The sequence below is a fragment of the Manacus candei genome, unplaced genomic scaffold (assembly GCF_025592945.1).
Source record: "Manacus candei isolate 608988 ecotype Guabito, Panama unplaced genomic scaffold, ASM2559294v1 h1tg000005l, whole genome shotgun sequence".
Taxonomy (NCBI): Eukaryota; Metazoa; Chordata; class Aves; order Passeriformes; family Pipridae; genus Manacus; species Manacus candei.
In genome coordinates, this window is record NW_026138053.1 from 13,726,774 (window position 1) to 13,746,830 (window position 20,057).

At 37.6% G+C, this 20,057-nt stretch overlaps 2 protein-coding genes across 15 annotated transcripts in view; one reads left to right on the plus strand and one right to left on the minus strand.

Annotated features, from left to right (window-relative positions):
- The window catches only part of TGFBR3 (transforming growth factor beta receptor 3), a 116,189-nt gene extending 112,828 nt beyond the window's left edge, over window positions 1-3,361 (minus strand). Inside the window, exon 1 of the mRNA XM_051802562.1 lies at window positions 3,343-3,361. The gene's annotated coding sequence lies outside the window, so the exon portion shown is untranslated. The remainder of the gene's footprint in view (window positions 1-3,342) is intronic.
- BRDT (bromodomain testis associated) overlaps window positions 1-20,057 on the plus strand; it is a 50,829-nt gene that overhangs the window by 1,019 nt on the left and 29,753 nt on the right. For 6 of the 14 annotated variants that reach the window (XM_051802369.1, XM_051802378.1, XM_051802250.1 and 3 more), the window contains exons 2-3: window positions 3,781-3,854; window positions 14,492-14,536. The gene's annotated coding sequence lies outside the window, so the exon portion shown is untranslated. Of the gene's footprint in view, window positions 1-3,780; window positions 3,855-14,491; window positions 14,542-20,057 lie in introns of all 14 variants that reach the window. The other 8 variants (XM_051802280.1, XM_051802260.1, XM_051802339.1 and 5 more) reach the window with 4 other exon arrangements.

The following is a 20,057-nucleotide window of genomic DNA, read 5'->3' on the forward strand; positions in this document are numbered from 1 at the left end:
CTGGGTCCCCCAGAGACTAGGCCTCAAAACTTCTACGTTATCTGTAAATGAGACCACTAGCAAGTAAATAACAAGCATTTAGTCTACATTAAATATTTCAGCAAACAGGCTTATAAAATCTGCAGAAACATGTAAAATACACGTTTGGACTGCTCGTTGGCAGCGTAAGCCAGCTTACAGAATTTTAAATTTATTTTTAGTGTTTGAAAAGTTGTGCATATTGGAACATGACATATCTCCTCTCTTATCACTCTCGTATGTAGGATGAAAAATCTTTGCAAGAGAGGCGTGGAGGTGGGGGAAGTCCCTTCAAGAATGAAGAAAATTAATATTCTTTAGCAACATATGCATTTCAAGGCATATGTTCTGGCTACTATATTTCCACTAGCTGAAATTCCGACCACTGATTAAAAATGAGATTGAAATTTAAGCAAACCAATTATTTTTATTTTAATTACTCATTTGGGTCCCAATCCTGCAAAGATTAAATCAAACAGATTAGGTTCACTCAAATAAGCAGCCATGAGAGCTGTTCAAGTGTGTGAAGTCAAATGTGTGCACACAAGTCCTGGCAAAATCAAATTCTTTGTACACAGGTCTGACTCCAAATTATTTTCACCATTTTCACTGATGTTGATAAGAACTGATTCTTGTTCAAGAGCCAATTCTGTTAGGTATTGACCATAGTTCAAGCTTTACACCACTTCTCCTGGTGTCTGAAAAAGTTCAAGACTTTCTAAGACACACTCAACAATGATTTTTAGTTATAAACTAATATGTAACTCAGTTGATGTATATAAAAATATATATTTGTATATGACAAATTGCCACATTAAAGTACAATTAGGAACATGGGTTGGCTCCCCCAGGAACATAATGATAGACAGTTGGCTTTGGCAATTTTTCTTTGTTTTTACATTTCATGGAAGAATAAACAGAAAACACCTAATTTCTATTAAAACCATGGAAAATTCTTGTAATCTTAACTATAGGGTTCATCTTTGCAGCTGAGGAACACAGTTATATATATAATTTGTATTTTTACTTACTTTTTAAGTATTTCCTGATCTAGTGATTAACTTCAATCCAGGGCAGGGTTATTTTACTTAGCAGGCATTGGCCCAATCCAGCAATGTAATGTATTATCCTCACTAAGATGTATGAAAGCTGTGACAATTCACTTTTGCAGGAGGTTTAAATGTTTTCATGGTGCTACATAATTAAGCCTAAGCAAATGTAAAAACTCAAAAAATAGGCACCAAGTAAAAACTATTACCATCACTTGGCAGTTTTAATTTCTTTTTTTTTCCTTTCTTTCCCACAAAATTCAATAGAGATACTTCTGTGGATAACAACTACCCGTTTACTATTCTCACAAAATTATAGACCAGCTTCAATTACTAACTTCACATTATAGTCATAGAGCTCTAACCTGCATCGAAGAGTCTGCTGAATTCAGGTCACCCAAGCCAAAAGCAGTATCAATCCTTTAAAATGGCATCCAATCTGAACTAACTAATCCTTCCCAGGGACAGAGGTTATTGATTTGGATACCATTCTATATTCACAGAATCACAGAATATCTGGGGTTGAAAAGGAGAATTAGAGATCACTTGTACTCAAAACCTTAGCATACTAAAACCATCATTGCCTGGGTAATTTCCACAGTTTTAAGAACACAGAACCGTCTCTGCCTCTGTAATGATGCAGGACCAGGGCCTTGGGATAACCATGGAGCTGGGGCCTGTGTGCTGTCCTTGGGACAGCACTGAATACACTTCCTGCTAATTAACATATTCTTCTGATGAACCCACTGCCACGAGTATAAGCATGCTTTAAAGAGTTGCTGCAGGATGTAGGCATCTGATGATCACTTACCTATTTATAGAACTATTTAAAAGTATTTTACCCACTAAAAGAAATGAAGAGTACAAAAGCTCTACAAAAAGTTTATTCCCAAATTGACTCGGAGATTCTAATCAAAAGCACAGACTTCTATAAAAGAGCAACTTTGTATGAAAATGTTTTCTTGTCACAAAGTATTTCAAGATCACAGAAATGATTTTCAGACATTAGTAAGGACTAATTCTCACAAAACTCTGTCTGACTTCAGTGTCTAGATTCTTGTCACGGCTAAAAGATAGTCCCAACCAATAAAGAACTAAAAATCCAAAATAATAATCAAAGAGAGGAAGGACCACACTGTCCTAAGAACTGTTCCTGTTTGCTTTTAAATTTATAGATCATGTTCTACATTAAGGCAATACAAGTTCTGTAATGCTGGATCCAGACAACAGGCCAGCAACTGTGTTCTTGAAATGCTAAAGAACCATTGATAGTTTTGAAAGTCTAGAAAAGAGTAAATATCCTAATTCACTAATTCCAAAAAGGAATGGATCCTGCAAGGATATTTTGTACATAAGACTGGTTTGGAACTGAGATTAAGCACAAGGAGTATGTTCAGATGAGTGCAGTCATTGCCCAGGACATCCACTTTGTCCCTCTCTGAGGTAAAATGCTATTATTTAAAATTAGCTTTCCGTTTTAAGCTGATTTATTTGTGATTTATTGTGCAGCTGAAAGCAGGGAATAGAAAGGTCTAAAAGGCTTCACCATAGGTTGCTAGATATAGGTTGTTATGATGTAGTAACTCTATTGTTATACTCATATGACTCTACCCACACAACCTTTAATATAAAGGTTCACTTAATAAAATTAAGCCATTAAAATCTTCTTAGGAAATAACTCATTAATACAAACTAATGAGGTAAAATTCTACATTCCTTACTGAATGATCCTGCATTCCTTGAACACCTAAAACTTTTGCCAAAGGTAAGTAAATGTTAGTGTTGAACTGTTAGGCTTGTCTACACTTGAATGTTACCTTGGATTAAGGCAGGGAGTGAATTTCAAGTGCACCAGCAAATCTGAGTAATTCCAAACACAGACAAGTCATGTATAGTGCAATCGTGGAAGATACCACGGGGTTTAAACTCAAACCTGATGCTACATATCCAATTCACATAACACATTCTTACTTTCAGATTTAAAAAAGGAAGAAAAAAGACAAAATCCTCCAGCATGACTAATCATATCATTTGTGCCTCTCATTCACCCCTGCTTGCCTTGTTTAGGCTCTTCTATACCCAGCACTCCTCTCCTATTGACTCTGATATGCCCCTTACCCTCCTTCCAACATTTTTCTGATAAGATGTTTATAGGCCCTCAACCTACCAAATGCAAACACAACAGACTAGAAGAGGGAGGAAAGAAAGAGAGATTATATGAGAGAAGGGAAAAATCAACAAAAGATCAAACAAGAAAAATGTGAAACTAGCATACCTTTACTGCTCAATCACTTCTTTCTGGCTGGATCCCATTCCTCATATTGCATGTTGTCTGTTTAAAGCCCAATCTGAAGTTTCATCGAATAGCCAGAAGTCAGTAGATTACTTTAAACTCTTCAGTTCCAGACAATTCTCTTTATGTTTGATCATTACACACCTAGAACCTTGTCACATAAAAATTATTTAATAACATACACATGTACTTTCAGATTCAAGCCCACATATTAAATAACTCCTATTCACCCCTGTAATACTTAAAATATGGAACTATATATATGACTAAAATTGCATATGTTGTTCGCAGGATTGAGTCCCAAACTGCTGTATTCTGTTCTGAACTGTTAGCCAAGATGTAAATATCACAGGCTGAAATCTTCTCATGTCTACAATGTCCTAATTGCTTTATTATTTTTTATTTCTATAATTTCCATAGGGTGCCAAAAGTTTTACTGAAAATCATCAAGACAAAGCTGCTGCATAGAGAGCTAACAACTTCAATTAGCAAAGGTAAGTGAAAGAAAGGGATGCAACACAAAGAAAGGGAGGCAAGACAAAGTAATTGAGCATTGAAGCTTGACACACTGTTTAAATTATGTGTCTTGGACATTTTCTTTCAGCCCTTTTAATCTTTAGTGGATTTGTTTTTCTCTTTTTCTTCCCTTCCCAATCTGATTTGATTGCAAGGACATGATCCACTGGGTCATGATAAAGAAATAGGAGATTGAAATACAGCCTGCCTCACAGATTAGGCAGAGCCAAAAATCAAACAGCTAGATAGATAGTCACTACCTTTCATAAAGTAAATTTCATCCAGCACAGTAAAAATGCCTGAAATGTGACTGCTTAAGCTACATTTCTGTCCCAAGATAAATAGGTTAGCTAGATGTTTAGAATCTAGCTATACATCCCAGCAAAATTTCATGTCAAGTAAACAAAAAAAATCAAACCTAAAAACCTCAGAAAAACCAACCAACCAAAAAACCAGAAGTTGCAAGACCTTATTTTATTAAATAGAGCTACTGTTTTGTTATCAGTCTGTTTGCAAAGAGGTTTGAGGATAAGGAGGTTATGAGATGTTTATAAGGTGATACAGTATGATATTTTTATAGCCCAATTTAGGTAATCACATTTTAAAGCAGAGCCATAAAATGAGTCTCTCTTCAGTATACAGTGTTTCCAAATTTCCTCCCCACAAGAAAAATCACCAAGTTAAACCTACTAGTTATATGAATTTAAATACCAATCTGTGGCAAAATTTTTGGATTTGGAAATTACCAAGTAATGTATTGCCCAGGGTCCAATTTATTTCTTGTTTGAACTCCAAAAGTTCAAGGAAGGAATTCTGCACTGCTGCTTTGTGCTCAGGTTTGGCACTGATCCTGGTGAACACAGCAGGAGAACACACCATTATTTTTCTTTTGCAAGAGAAATTACCAATACTACTGCAAAACAAATGTGTAAAAGTGCCTAATTTTATACTTTTCTATGTGATTTAAAGTTTACATCTAGCTGGAATTATGAATTAATGTAAAAGTTTTTCCTTCATGTATACAGTGCAGCATTTACTATTTCAGAGAACATATTATTTTGTCTTTGTGTATATAGGAATTAGAATCTTTTTGCAAGTGCTAGAGATCTCAATTTCATCCCTCCAAGTGATCTCTAATACATTACATTCCTTATTTTGCTTTAGACTGCTACTGATTAGTGCTTTATGTTGGATATTTGTTTGTTTTTCCCACGTGTTAGTTCATCGTCCCTGAAATTACAATAACACGTGCCAGGGAATGTGACCTATGAGTCTTAACTGTCCTTCATTGAGACTGAGTGGGGATGTAAGGCAAGTGCATACATATATGAAGGGTTTACACTCAAATTTGACACATAATTTGCTGCTGGAAGGCTTTCATATCATAAATCATAAATCATATCATGATTCATAAAGTATCAATTATTTAGTGTAGATGTGTGTGAATTGCTATCAAAATCCAGTCTTTGTTGCCATTTACACATTAAAAAAGCCAAATGCAAGTTTCTTTTTCCTTCAAATATACACAAAAGATAAGAGAGGTCTCAAGTAACGAAAGAGAGGAGGAAAACCAACCCAACCTCCCATCTGCTCCTTAACAAAACCTTGGGAGAAAAGTCTTTCCACTTCTTGGGTCTCCTGATTGAACTACTGAGCATCGGACTTGTGGAGAAAGGCAATCTTTCAACAGAGAAATCCACACAGATAAGTAGAAAGCAGCTGATCGACACCACCAATCATAGTACATATCTGAAGACAAAAAATGTGAAATACCAGTTCCCAAGCAGTCCAGAGAATATCCAGCTAGCTGTAGTTTCATTAATATTTCTCACTACAGGCCCAAACACAGCTGCTTCTTGTAACCCACCACCATTCCCTGTCTTGCACAATTTAACAAGAATTTTATGTATTTCTGAATTATTTGTTCCACAGAACTGGCAATGTCAAATATGAAGGCGATAATGAGCTGAAGGACATCAGCAAACTAAGTACGTCAGAGCCAGTGCCCCCAGTGTTATCACGTGGAAATTGTTTTAAAGCAGGGCCAGTCCAAGCCCCGCTATATCACAGGGCTGAGAACTTTCTGTACAAAACAGGTTGCTTACATTTGCCACATGTGACCTGTGCATCTGTTGAACCATCTGTATTTTAGCAGACAGGCAACAGAATTACACACTGTTGAAAACCACAGACAAAAAGAAACAATCAAAGGCAAGTTATGCCGCTAGCAGATATCATAAATATACATATCCAGTAAATTTGCTATTCAGGTCTTTCAAATTTTGTGCTGCCTGAAGGTTTAATTTTATCTCAAGGACTGGAAGTTTCATTTGCCCCAAAATCTTTTTTTTTTTTTTTGGAGGTCTTTATAGGCTGGCATGGTACGTGCCCACCACCAGCAATATAGATCTGCAGAAGGTCTCAAAGTTGAAGAATTCATACGTTTCTGAATCAGTCAAAATGTACCGAAAAAATTTCAACTTCTATAGGTTGTAAGAGACCAAAAGTACGAAGAAAGTAACATTATATACTTAAATCATCTTTTTGATACTTCATCTGTTTAATTCAATTGCTCTTGGGGGGGAAAAAGAAAAGAAAGAAACCCACAAATCATTTCTACATGACATGCTCTTTTTAAAACATGGAAGGAAAATATTTGCCTGCCCTAGAAAATATACTGATGCATACCAGTACACCAGAGAAATAGGAAAATCTATAAACCAGAGAGCTCTTTCTTACCTCCCAGATAAAGAAAACACATATTGCCTGGATATCTATATATTTAGATGTCAAGATATTTTGATATCAAGAGGCAATGGAAGCAGAATAGTTAACTACATTGAAAACTGCTCCTAATGTGTGAGCCACAAAACTATCACTATGAGGGTGAGAAAGGCCTCGTGCTAAAGAACATTGGCTGGCCTCCATCTGTCTCATCCTGTTTCTCCCATGAAACAGACCAACCACTTTGTTAATGAACAGTAATTAATTCCAGAAGGAATAGGGGATACAAGAACAGATTCCCATAATCATGCTTTTTAAAAAGCAAGACATATTAATTATCAGTATCTCTATTAACAACTACCCAGGTACAATAGGAAGGGGTACACAGAACGAAACTGTATTTGTTGAGGGTCTGATGTCTACACTAGACACACTTTATGGGGAGTTATTTCCAGCCAATTCCTGTGTGGACTGCACATCCACTAGTTTTTGGAGCATGTTAGGTCCTGCATCACAATTTAACTTCACTCAGGAGGAATCCCATTTGTGTACTCTGACACTGCAAACTTGAGAACCAAAAAATGTGGGAATGACCAGGAGGTTCATTTCCAAAGCCTGCTCCTGATCCAGCTGACATAGGCATATCCCAAATACCTCCCACAATACAATTTTGCTCTCACTGCTCTTCAGGGACACACGTGGCCAAGAGAAACTTACAGAGCAGATACTACAGGGCACTGGCAACACTGACATTTGCTGCCCGTCAATAGATGCATCTGATACCATACTAAGGATGTTCACACTCAAAGGGAATGCAAGTTCACAAAACATTTTTAGGTCTCTGCTTCTAAGTGTTGAAATCCATGCCAATGCAGAGAAACAACTTTCATGTACTGCTGTGCCCTTCTTCATTCCTATTTTGACTCCACGTTGTGTCCAGGATTTGCACTGGCCCTCTGCTAGGGAGAACTTCACTGACTGTCCATGAAGGGACTGTAGAATCCTTCTCCCCAGCCCTCTTTCTCCTCTCAAACTGAACACAGATCCCTCGTCCATTACACTTGGAACCTTGTCTAGCCATTCATGTATGTGTGAGGCTGATATACCAGAGGAGATACTGTCTTGTGTTGTCCTTTATTTCTTAAACATTTTTACTTCTTCAAGGTAAAAACATTCAACCACAGTTCTATTTCATTGTGTGGGATGGAGTTCAGATCCCTGAAGAGAAAACAGCTGAATTCCTTGGGTCCCAAGTTTCAGTGTTAGAAAGATGAAAGGTAACAAATTCTCTTTAGAGCAGAAGGGATTAAGAATGTAATTTCTTAATAGCTGCATAATATATCCCACATACATTCCTGATAAAACAGACATATTTAGCACAGGTTGAGAACACTTTTTTTTTAAACCAAAATCTGGAGTGATTTCTCAGATGCAAGGTACTTTCTTTTACCTTTTATCTAAAAAGTGTGATGGCAACAAATTAAACCATCCATCCAGCAGAAAGGTAAAGTTAGCCTTTGCACACCTGTTAGGCAAAGTTAGCAAAAGATAGATAAAGCCTATAACTGTGCTGCTGTCTTTTCTAATTTGAAGACATGCAGTTAGTGTTTGAGAGTAATTCCTAACCTAAACAGTATTTGTTGAATTTCTGTAGGTAAAAAAGAGGCCAAAGCAACATATTAAGCAATATAAGTTGAATTTTCTTGTTCTGCTTGTAATTTTTGAAATGCAGGCTTGTTGTACTACTCAAAACTTAGACCTTGGTAACCATTAACATTTTATTACAACGCCTATATGTACATTTTTTACTGTAACCATATACATCTCTCAGAGGGGCATAAGCTGGGGACCACTCTTAGCTCATACTTGTTTTCCCCATGCAGCCACACATGTGGTGAACAGCTGTAGAAGTTGTAAAATTGTCTTTGCACATGCTGTTGAATTTAATAAGCATAGACATTATGTACGAAGCAAGTCCTACAGCAAAATAATGTACTGAATATTTCTTTTTACTAATTTTTGTAAATATTTGGCTTTATTTAAATAAAGACAAATGTTTCCTTCTTAGATTCTTTCAATAAAATAATAGCACTTAATTATTCAGAATTGCAGGTTTACCAGTTCTTACCACAAGCAAGCCTTTTAACCACATCCGTTATGGCAAAGAATCAAATGCTGTCAAAAGTGAATCTGCAAAGCAACTGTTACTATGGTATTGTGACCAGCTCCACTGCAATAAAATACAGAAATGAAAATGTAAATTGTTACTTATATATACATTTTGCTCCAGGGTGCTATAAGCAAAAATGAAAACAGCTGACACTGAGTCACCCTTCTAGATAATAAATATTGCTAATATGAATCTGATGTGTTGAAGGGTGGGAGGAAGCTCCAGAGACTAACACTCCCCTCGTTAATATTCTACCACCAAATTGAGAGAAAGGTGGAGTGGTTTCCCCATCTCTGGTGAGAGCTTAGTTTTCTGAACACAGCTAAATCAATCCCCACGGAGATATCTTATCTGCAAGGCTCATGAAAAATATCTGACAAGTAAATGGTTAGCATTTGGAATGGACCACACCGTGTGAAGTAACAGTTATTTCATAAGAGATTTCCCATGGTATATATTCCCAAACCCAACTACGAGGCCTTCACTCCCACACCCACCACATGATATTATTTGAATGCTGTGCTCTACTATTAATATGCTCAGGGCAATTTTAAGCAGCAAAATACATATAGCCAAGCACACTAAAAGGATTGCTTATGTCTTGCTTATTATTAAAAAAAAGAAAACAGATCTATTTAAATGAGGAACACCTCCCTCTGCTCCCATCTTCCATCTGCCAACAAATACAGATATTGCACATGAGGTTTATCACATAATAGAAAGGAAAGCATTATACAAGCCCACTGTTAATTTAGCTATGTAAATAAGAGCAATCTTTTTTTAAATTTGCTCCTTTTTCTGTTTTCTTAGTCTTTGTAACATGTTCAAAAGAATAAGGATTATTTTGAAAACTTTCAAAACTATTTATAATTTTTATTATATTTTGATCAACTATATACTGTAGAAACACGCTCTCACCGATGTAAAAGTTAGCATGTATGAAAAGAGAAGCAATTGCCCATACAAACTGTCTGCAAGTCTTTCACGCTTATCTACTACACGTCTTCTGCATACACTAAAACTGATCAGATTAACCTTAAACATTTTTCTTGCCAATTTATTAAAAAAATAGCCAAAAATTGCTTGAATCTGATTTATGGATCTGACAAAAGAACTCACAAAACTTTACAGCTAATTTGAGAAATTTTACAAGCATTTTTTATTATAATATCTAATTACAGTGCACTCTGTCTCTTTTCCTTGTCAAAAAAAACAAAACAAAAACAAAAACAAAGAAACCCAACTTTTACAAAGTGGTTTTACTTTGCTACCTCTAGTATTAACTTATGTTTATTCTGTATGACAGAACAGTGCATAGATTACTGTAGTGCTCTGATTTAGGGTATCATCTTACCTACCTGTGCCAGTGAAGTTTTTAGGGAACTATATCCATAGTGCACATATTCATCAAACCCCAGTTCAACCTGATGCCAATCAATTAATGAGTTTTTCTCTTCAGAATAAATGAAATTGCTTGAGTGTCTAAGTTGTGCTGCCTAAAGCTGTAATGAGGCCATTTGCCTGGAGAAATGCAAGTTGGAACCCCTCACTGTTTCTGTTTGCACAAGTTCAGATCTCCTAGCGGTACTAGCAAACAAATACTAGCCAAAGGCCAAGACTCAAACAAAGATAAGACTCAAGCCAGAATAAGCAAAGCAAAAATGCATACTATATTGTAGGATGCTGCCTTTTCTTCCTTGTGGGATACTGCATTACTCAGCCAAGGCCTCAGTCCTGACAGCTCTGCTTATTGGGAAATTCACATTAAAGAGCCTGTGAATTTTAGCAGGCAGACATATGTTCACCAGACAATTTGCTCTACCAAAATTTAATTTTTTTTTCTGTTATCACAGTAATTGTCATGTAGTTAAGCCATTGCTGATACATAGGAGAAAGATCAGACTTCTACCATAAGGATTATCAATGAAGCTACTGTCAGAGATACCAGAACCAGTTTCTTCAAACATACAGGGAATGACATTTTTTCCAGCAGAGATCTGGGAGAAGGGGAGGAGGGAAGAGTTGGAGAGATCCTTCAAACAGGAATGTAACTTCCAATAATGACTTACAGATGTCCGAGTAATGTTCTAAGATCTTCTTATTAGTCCAAAGCTATTATTTGTAACATATGCAGAATGAAAGCCCCTTGCATAAGGCTGTAAAGAAACTTCTTGACTGAACTAGTTGTGGCTCAGCCAACTTCAGCCCTGGGGGCAGGGAGGTGCAAAGGGGGTAAAAGAGGCCTCATTTTGTACTATCACGCTCAAGTTTTCTTACAATTTTGCCAGTACTTTAGAGATGGGACATCTTTACTGTATAGGTTCCAAATCGCCACACAAAACTATCGGAAATGCCTGTGATAAAGCAAGTAAAACCACACCCAGCATTATAGGAGAGAGATTTGAAATCAGACATGCAAGAGTAATGAGAAAAGATGAGAGTTTTCACTTAGAATATATGAAATTCGCTGCCAAAAAGAGAAAGAAAAAGCATCCAAGTTGGGCATCTCATATATACTGAGGAGAATTTATGTTTAAGTGTATCCAGCTTTCACAGTAAATAGCAAAGCATATAATCAATCATATTCCAGCAGTAAATATTAATATCAAATGCTGAATACCTAATTTACTCCAAAGCACTTCCAAGGTTTCCATTTCAGATAGTATCATTCAAAGCAGCTGTTTAGTAAAAATTATTTGTATAAATTAAAATCAACATTTGATCTTCATGCTGGTTCTTAATTATCAGATAAAACTCTTAACAGTGTGTCTGATGTAAAGTAGGGGCACACTGGAGGTGATGTGTTTCCTTTACAGATGAAAAGAAATTGTTTACAGTGTCTGTCACCATATGTACTTCAGGATCAGAGACAATTTGGTTGCATCAGTTAGATTTTCATTAGAATGCCAATCAGCATTTTTTACCAGCAAAGACACTAGAGTGTGCGTGGAAGCATCAACTGTGTCTGGCACCAAGGTTTGCTGGAAGGGGAGCAAATCAGGAAAGAAGAGCACACGTGGAGTCTTACAGACCCTGTGGTGGAGGTTAGCAGAAGGTGCCTATTACTCACTCCCTTTCCCCTGTCCTAAGCAGTCAGAGGTGTACCTGGCAGTGCCCTGCCTCTGTGGAGGGACACAGGCTTCCTGGCAGGAGTGGGAGCTCCAGCTCCTTACCAGCTATGTGGGAGCCAGCAGAGCCCAGTACACCTGATGTACGAGCTACATGGATGTCCCTAACATTGAAGTAGCAGTTTTTAACCCTTAGTGCTTCTAAAAGCTAGTGCAACATAGGAAGTTGATCTGGACTTTTCTTACATCATACAACCTAGGAAACACATGCAGATTCCCCCTAAAACTGGTAGGTGTCAGGGCACCACGAGGACCTCATTCTACATCACGGGGGAATTACTGCCATCGGAGTGCAGGCGTACCATTGCTGTGCCAGATCAGCTGGGGCAGAGCTTTGTCCTTGGCCACAGCTGCTTCATAAAAATTCAGGGTGTTTTGCAAGAGGTAGTTGGGTCACACCTTTTTCATGTAGAGATAATTCTAGCCCCTGTGAGTCAGTAGCATAAGTATTTATCTCTAATATACTTAATTATTTACTTAACAGTATGTCAAACCTGAGTAAGCCTTGGTTTTAGCTTTGTTTTGTTGGCTTTTTTTCCATTGTCTGTTCTTTTTCTAGATCCCAGTAAACTCTAGATACCAAACAGTATCCTCAAATAATGATTTCCCCAAGGAGAATATGCATTGCATGAAAAAACTTCCTTTCAATTTTGCAGGCAAAACATTTCAGTTTCATGACTAACTTACTCACTATGGTTCATAAAATAAGGTGAATAGCCATTCCTGCTTTAACTTATCAACATTTGCTATTACTGTTTAAAACATTAGATGTGTCATGGCACAGCTTATTTATCTAAGTTATATAATTATCTTAATTGGAGTTTTTTGCCTCTGTCAATTCGAAAGCTTTTGTGTGTTTTTATCACTTCTTTTGACCAAACTAATCTTAGCCTGATGTAATTTGAGGAGAGAAAAACATTTCAGCAGCAGGAGTCTTATCAACATCTGTGACAGATACTCTTGTCTCTTATGCTCCTGTTACATTCCCAGCACACGATGATGAGATGCAGGGGAAGCCCCTTGCATGAGTGGACACGGAATTGAGGATGCCTTGCAAGCAGCAGCACTGGGCTTTCTGTACGCATAGATGTCAAACAGACAAATAACAATATATCTATAATTTTTGTTAGAGGCAAAACATTTTGCCCAACAATAACAGAAGACAGTTTCTCTCTGTATTAACAAGAAGTAGCAATGCAGAAAAGTGAAATGTTTCTAGCATTGAGGTTAATCATTTTAGGACATGTCCAATAGCCCTTGTTGGAAACCTTGCACAAATGTGGACTGGAATTTGCCAAAATTTTTCATCATGAGGGAACACTGAAAGAATTAAAAACTATTTCAAATTAATGGAAAAATATATGGCACATTAAAAGTTTTACAGAATATGTATTTAAAAGAATTTCAGCAACATAATTCAATTTAGGTTTCCCAAGAGCCTCAAAAAAAAGAAAGTATTGAATAGGCCTTTATTCATATTTCATGAACTATCAGAATTATTTATGTTCCTACATAATCCTGCAGAAAGCTCCAGCTAACTGAGCACCACCTGAGAAATTTACATGTTCTGGGCAAAGTCATACAGACAAGACAAGATTGCTTCAGGTGGTAAAACATGTTTTGGTCCTTAGATCCTCACTACAGGACAATAATACTTGAACAGAAGCAGATTTTGCACAGAAAAACCAGTCTGAAATTCCTCTCAGTGTTTCCTTTTTATTGGTAGCATGGCCGATGAGCAGGTGCTTATTCTGCGAGAACAAGCTGTCATACTGCTTGTATTTACAAACTGCTGCAGCTGTAATGAAGCTCATTCCCAGCTCTGTTCATCCCATCTATCAACACTTCACACTTCTCAAAATTTACCATTAATGCATGTACTACAAAGTGTTCATAGAATATCTTAAGTATCCTGTAAGACTCCGCTTCAGCTCCTCAATCTATCTATTCAACTGCCTATAAATATATTTGTTCAGAATTATTATTGTAGTTTACAATTATGCAGCTTTAAAATTAATGAGATGCAATATGAAACAGTAAATCAGATTTTTCAGTTGTTCATATTTTCCTAGATCATAACTTTAATAGAGAGAAAGAGGGAACAAGATAGAATCCTCAATTACAGTTAGCAATACAAATACTTCCATTAAAAATATCAGTAATCACATAAACATTATACATATGGATCTGTACACATGTATTTATTTTTCTTCGTTCTAAGCAGAGCAATATTTCAGTTATGTTAGGATTATGCAAACAGAAAGGAAGAGTACTTGCCATACTACTGAAGTAACTGCTGTCTCTGTTCTGTGGCAGCCACAGAAAAATCTCTGTGAAAATGCAAACAAACAAAAAATTCTATCTCCTTTCCAACAATTTGTAAATTATGTTACAACTGCAATTCAACAAAATATGTTTTAAAAGACCGGTAATTAATTTATCATTCTACTATAAACCTATCTGCATTGTCAGCCTGAGATTTTAGCTTGATAGAGACTGATACTTTCATTTCTGATTAACTTCTTTTCTTTTAACATGTAATTCTAAAATAAACAGTTCTATATTACTAAACTGACCTTTGTTTCCATTTCAGTAGTCCCCCCATAAGAAGAAACAGAACAGCAGGACCTGAAATAGTGTAAGGTATTTGGTTAATTAAAAAAGGTTTCATAAAGCAAGTTTTACCACATTAAATCTACTTGGAGGTTATTTCTTCTTTAGTGAAGAGAAAGATATAGTTCATAATTATTCATTTTTAATTTTTGATTAGTGAAGTCAAGAGCTGTAGTGCCTCATGAGAGCTGTAAGAAATCCTAGGTTTGATCCAGCTCTTATTAACTTTAACAAAAGCTCCAGGTTTCCCTTGATATCCATTGTTGTAGAGGAAAACAGTGCTTTTCATTTCTTTTCTTCTACCTTTTCAAAGATAATATATTTTTTGTAATGAAAGAAAAAAAAATGTTTTCTGCTTAATATAGGAATATATTCTCAGCCATTTTTTGAGATTATTGATTTTAATTATTAAGTTGATTAATTGAATAAATTAAGTACTTGAATAAATACAGAGCACTCATACCTTCCACTGAATTACAGGGGCTTAGATCTATTTTAGGACTAAACCCTCAATACAACATTATTTTACAATACAGCTGTAATTTTATCTGCAGCACAAGAACCTATAGAAATAACTGAAAACACACAAAGTACTTGGATGTATTTTTCCAATATAGACATACACATTGTATTCATAATATTATGTACACAAAGTACAGTGGGATTTCTCCCCTGCATGCAGCAATTCTTACAAGTAGAGAATGCTGGAAGGTCACACTGTTAATGAGTCAAGTAATTTCTCTGCATTTGGAACATTCCAGTGCTGGATGGATACCACAGTGGATTTATGTTTGTAGCAATCACCTGGAAAAGGTATAGGAAGAAATGAAAATAAGTTGCACAGTTTTTGTTACCCAAAGGCAGAAAAGCTGTCCAGAACAATTTGTTCTTAATGGCTGTTTTAGCTCAAAAGAGGCCCTGAAGTGAAGAATAAACAAACTGTCACAGGAACAGAGAGTAAGTCTCTTAAGATCAGAGTTAAGGTTCATTGGTACAACTGCTCTAAGGCAAAACATTACCGCATCTTGGATTAATCTTGGCATGTGGATAAATATAAAGGTACAGCACTAATGCACATATGCTTTTTTTGTAACCCTTGCACATGCAATACAGCCAAATGCAGAATGCAAAATATAGTGTCTTGTGAAAATGAAATGGGAATTCTAAACATGTTGAAACAGAGGTCTAGAAATTCAGAAACTAGATAATAATAAACAAAAGTTAGATAAACAGGCTCTGCTGTCAGTCTTGCACAAGTTGTATTACCCTTGTTTAAGCTAAAACAGACTCCAGCCAGCCATCTATCTCAAAAAAACAGTTTTCCCATCTACAACTTGCCTTCAGCTTTTTTCTCCCCCACAAAGCCTCAATATTTTATTTTTTTTAAAGATTATTTTAACATATTTTGACCCTCCCATGAAGAAAACCAGATATGCACAGTGCAATTCCATGCTGGAGGGATTAGTCCTCCACATTTATTTAAGTATTAATATATCACTGTAAAATCCTTCACTTTTACATTTGTTAAAAAAAGAGGTTGTGCCAAAATCCTTTTCTCTTCTCTTTCATCATTATTTGTTCTCCATGAGTACCAGAGTCCTGAACGTAGCCACTCCTCTCTCGCTCCCAGAAACCTGCCTCTCCACACCCTCCCCTGCCCATTCCAGCTAAAGGCATTTCAGCTCTTGGAGATGGGTCAGAAGTATCAGCACTCAGGCTGAAGCCTCAAGCCAAGCAGTCTGTTCTCCTTTGCCACCTTCAAAGCTTCCCTTTAGGGGAGTAGGAATTGCTCAGCTTCAGGCAGTGGCCAGGGACATGCAGGAATTCTGACAGTCTTCACTGCAAGAATGGGATGCAGCAAGGACTTCTCACCTCCTCCAGTGTGAGGTTCCCCATTCCCTTTGCTACAGAGTTATCACAAAACCTCAACTCCTGCAAAAGTCACATAACGCCACACTGATATAGTAATAAACATTTCCCATGAGCAAAGGACTGTTCCTATTGCAAGAACAGAGCTGCATGTCCACTGCTTATCCTTCCTCTGTTATTTGCAAAACATAGCTGAGATAAGAGGATGAAGGAGGAAAAGCCATTCTTCTGACAGCAAGCATCTGCATCCCATTGCAGCATTGCGTTACCCTTCCTCCTCCCTAGTAAATAATGCTGGCCAGCATTACCTATTAGAGCAAGTCTGTAGGATTTCTGGACTGGGCAAACTCCCGAGGACTGGGCTGGTCACTTACTAAGCCTCTCCATCTGCTGATACACTGCTCCCTTCACAGGCTCCTTGGCATAGAGAGGTGGAATATTCCCACTGGCCTCAAATATTAGTTCTTTTTTCCATTATGGTATTTTAGCAACTGTTGTACTCTCCAGGACTTCTCTGGCCTGAAACAAAGTTAGAATCAGCACTGGTAATAGAGGATCTCCCTGGCCAAGGTCTAAGAAGATTATTAAACTGTCCTTAACATGATGTGCTCGTAGACACTAATAGCAAAAGCTGCTGCTGACATGCACAGAGGGAGGAGTGTTTAGCAATGGAGGAAAGTCAAGCAGGCCTTAGATGAGTTTTCCACAGAAGTGGATGCAGAATGCATACGTAGAAACAGCAGGACAAGTTCCTTGCAGGATAGAGGCTTAGCAGAGGAGTCAGTCACCAGTCTTGGGCCAAGAGCTTGTGTACATAGTTTCATAGCAGCTTCTCTACCAGCTTCAGTACCAGTGGCACTGCTCTCAAGCACCAGCATCCACACTCTCAGCTTCAAGCCACCTCACACAAGCAGTTACAGGAACTGCTTATGTCTGGGAATGGCAAAGAAGTGGAAGAGTTCTTCAGAGAGCCACTATCAATGGGACTGACCTTCATTAATCTAATTATTAGTGGCTCATATAATTTCACTATAGCTATTTTAGATGTTTTGAGCACATATACATACAGATCTTTTTAACTGACATTGCATGTGAATTATTTTCTCTGTATATGAACAAGCAGTTAGGGTTAAAATGGTTTGGCTTTAATTGAATAGTTTATGACTTGGTTTGTGTTTAAAATACATTGCTGTATGGGTTCTGCACATGCAGAAGAGCCAAGGAACAGATTACTAATCTTTAAAAAACTTGCAAAATTTCACAATCGCCTAAAAGCTAAAGCCATATTAAGCCTGTAAAACATACGGTCACTTAACACTTAAAAATCTCACTAAAAAAAAATCTCACTAAACCTATAAACCCATAAAGCCTGTGACAAATTAACTGATGGTTGTATGTTAAAATATAACTTAAAATTTATTAAAATTGTTCAAACCATTATAGCTCCACTCAAAAACTCACTTCCTATTTCACTTCAATGTAGGTATGCAGGGTATATCCTAATTCCCACTTTTCTAGAGCCAGGCCCAGGAACAACGGGATTTTCTGGTTGCCCATATCAGCTCCCTAAACAAGCAGGCTCCTGAAAACACCCCATATGAAAATATCTCTGGGTTGACAGTGCAGAATTGGTTAGCTCAATCTAATTGGGGGCCCTGGATTTTTGTCACCAGTATCAACCTTCACCCAGTTCAACAGAATCACTCTCTTGCCATTGTCAAACATTTACAGCCAGTTCCACTGTGCCTGGCCCTCTGATGTTATAGTTCCATTTGTTGAAAAATGGCAAGAGTGAGGAATCTCCCTCCCAAAAAAAGTAATGACATGTAAGAAGCAAGGTCATTAGAAATGAGTTTTTTAAACAAACAGGCAGTTAATCTCCTAAAGACTCTGGAAGTGTGCAACTTGACTTTTCTGAATTTATTATATTGGCATCCACAACTGTTCACTGAGCTAGGCCGCAGACTGCAAAAATAAGGAATAACATTTTCTTGGAATTGATGTCTCCATTTTTTATTTTTAGATACCAAGTGGGAGCAGGTATGCCATCTACACAATACGTATCAGTTCAAAAAGCCCAATCTCTGAAAATAATTTAGAAACTTTTACCTTCATGAATTTTGAGGACACACATCATTAATCACTTAACAGACTCCATGGTCCTAGTACAAAGAACTGAACTGCCAAGACAAGTTTAATTTTAATTTATACTTGTATTTTTAAACTTAAATTTGTAATCTACAGAAGATAAATCAGCCTGTGATAGCCACCCACCAGCAGGTTAGTGTCAGGGAGCAGGAGCTGGCTGCTCCATTAGGCAGGGTAAACACAGAGCCGATGTAGCCTCACCTGCACAGTACCCACCCCAAAGCCCCCAGGCAAGGTGAGCAGAGCAGGTCTGACAGCAGCAGCCAAGGTCAGCTGATAGTCCAGTGATTGTCAGACAAGTCTGCGGTGATCAAGCAGGTCCTAGGTCAAGCCAGGAAGCCAGCTAGCAGGGGTATGGCCAGGCAAGGGCATAAGTACTACATAGCTCAGGGAAGGGCATGGACCTGAGACAAAAGAGGGGGATCCTAAGGATGGCCCTCACAGCCCCGTGTCACACTGCTCTTTCCCCAGCAGTCTCATCCAAGGCTACACAGCTGCCCTGTCAGGGCAGGACCCAAACCACTCCCAGGAGAGGAGAAAGGACTGCCCAGCCTGTTGGTGCACTCAGGGTCCTGACAGCTGGGGAAGGTCCTTATTCAGCCCCATGGTGTATTTCCTGGATTCCCCACTGTTGATTGTCCCAGATGTGTACAACAACATGGTTTCAGCCAATCCTAAATGTGATAGTTCCAGTGTGTAGGAACAGTGCCATGTTACCATAAAGACCAATGGTCAAAGTTTTGGCTCTCAAGATGCAGTTCCACCAACATATACAAACTAAAAATAGTCCTATAATTCTAAGAAAAAAAAAAAAAGAAAAAGTAAAAAAAATCCCAACAGCAAGCATATCCCTCCCTCACATTGTCTCACAGGGATAACCAGTTCACTGGGGCAGAGACTCCTCTGAATGCCCCAGTAGTTCTGTTTCTGGCAGCATAGAGGTTGCTGCAAATAACTACCACCCTCTGCAACACAGTGGTTCCTTTGCCCTGGCTTCTCAGTATGGCAACTTTGAATCAGAATCTGATCGTGAAAAATCTTTCCTTAAAGGTTAATAACTAACAGACCGTCTTTCCTTTTTCAATCACACTGTATTTAAGCTGAATTCTCTCTTTACAAATGTCACCAAGTGTGCAAATGTCACACTGGTCACACTGAATGTGTGAATACTGACATCATGCTTTCTGATGTTCTCAGCAAGCAATCTGATATTAAAAGTCAAGGCCAAAGTCACAGAACCACTAATTCTTATTACCAAAACGAGCAGAATAAACTTTCACTAGTTCTGAGCTGACATCTACTGGCAGAAAGTTGCAATAGAGTAGGACACTGGACACAATCAGGAAACACATAGGAAGGTATTTTTTTAAGGATCTCCAACTGGTACCTGGTGAATGATCTGAGATTGGAAAGCTCATAAAAGTACAAATTTATGCAATTCTGCTGTAAGGGTATAATCTCTCACAGAGAGATCAGGCACACATAGCTAGGGGATCTAACTCCTCAATCATCACCTCAAGTTTTGCATT